This window comes from Saccopteryx leptura, chromosome 3 (genome assembly GCF_036850995.1).
Source record: "Saccopteryx leptura isolate mSacLep1 chromosome 3, mSacLep1_pri_phased_curated, whole genome shotgun sequence".
NCBI lineage: Eukaryota > Metazoa > Chordata > Mammalia > Chiroptera > Emballonuridae > Saccopteryx > Saccopteryx leptura.
In genome coordinates, this window is record NC_089505.1 from 71,713,716 (window position 1) to 71,715,423 (window position 1,708).

General features: G+C 39.3%; 1 pseudogene; it reads left to right on the plus strand.

The window, feature by feature from the left end:
* The first annotated feature begins 479 nt into the window (after nt 1–479).
* On the plus strand, nt 480–1,199 carry LOC136398209 (zinc finger protein 615-like; annotated as a pseudogene).
* The last annotated feature ends 509 nt before the right edge of the window (nt 1,200–1,708 follow it).

Consider the following 1,708-nt stretch of genomic DNA (forward strand, 5'->3'; position numbering starts at 1 on the left):
AGAAAGTTATTTCATAATTTTAATTGCAAACAGATTATGAAAGATTATAGGATGATTTACTATTCTCTTCTTTCCTAGAAATCCAGAAAGTTCATGTGTCTTTTCAGAGTCCCTTCCAAAGTCCAGCCATTGTGAAGAGTGGAGAAAAATGCTGTGAACATGATATGTTTGCAAATATTGTTAATCAAAGGGAAAGCCAGTCCCTATTGAGGCAACACTGTGATATGGTGGAGATATGTGGAACACCTTTAAAATCAAAATTAAGTTTTGATAACTAAACCACAAGTTTTAATTTAAAGAACTTTGTTTTCTTGAATGGAGATGGGACATCCATTCCACGTCATAACCATGAAATATTCTCCACTAAATTATGTTGCATTCCAGTACCAAATCCATTAAAAATAAGTATTCAGCAACAGACAACTGACAAGGAAGAGGAAGCTGTCACATGCACTGAATGTGGGATAACTTTTGTCAAAATGGCTCAGCTCACTGATCATCTGAGAGTTCTTAGTGGAGAGAAACCTTATGGATGCCATCAGTGTGGGAAAGCCTTTTCCAGAAAATCCAGTCAGAAAATTCATACAGGACTGAATCAGAGTGAATATAATATATATAATAAAACCTTCAATAAATCACAGTTGAATATACATCAGAAAACTCATGTGGGAAAAAAACCTTACAGATGTAGTGAATGTGGGAAACATTACATTTACAGATACCAGCTCAGCAATCATCAGCAAACTCATACAGGAGAGAAGCTGTATGTGTGCAGTGAGTGTGGGAAAGGCTTTGCAGTGTAGAGCCAACTGATTAGACATCAAAGGACTCACACAGGAGAGAAGTTGTATGCATGCAGTGAATGTGGAAAAGACTTCTCAGTGAACAGCAGGCTGCTTGTGCATCAACAGAGTCATACAGGAGAGAAGACATATGCATGCAGTGATTGTGGAAAAGGCTTTATAGAGAAGGGCTGACTGATTGTACATCAAGGAACTAATACGGGAGAGAAGCCATATGTATGCAGTGAATGTGGGAAAGCCTTTTCAGTGAAAACTTAACTGATTAGACATCAAAGTACTCATACTAGAGAGAAGCCATATGTATGCAGTGAGTGTGGGAAAGGTTTTACAGTCAGCAATCTGTTTATACATCAAAATACTCATACGGGGGAGAAGCCATACACAGTATGTTCATAAAGTCATGGTGCACTTTTGACTGGTCACAGGAAAGCAACAAAAGATGATAGAAATGTGAAATCTGCACCAAATAAAAGGAAAACTCTCCCAGTTTCTGTAGGATAATGTGGCAGCATGTGCACATGCGCAGATGATGACATAACACCATGTAATCAGTGGAGCAGCCCACGGCCATGCCAATCGAGATGTGGGTGGTTCAGAGGAAAGTTCAGTGTGTTCTGTGGCTTGCTAAATTCGAATCCGTGACCAAAGTGCAATGTAAATATTGGTGCATTTATAACAAAGCGCCACCACATAGGAATAACATTACTTGGTGGGATAAGCAGTTGAAGGAAACCGGCAGTTTGGTGGAGAAACCCCGTACTGGTAGGCCATCAGTCAGTGACGAGTCTGTAGAGGCTATATGGGATAGCTACCTAAGGAGCCCTAAAAAATCTGTGTGTGTGTGTGTGTTCAACAATTACACCTAAGGAAGACTATAGTTCATAAGATGTTAAATGTCTCTTGTT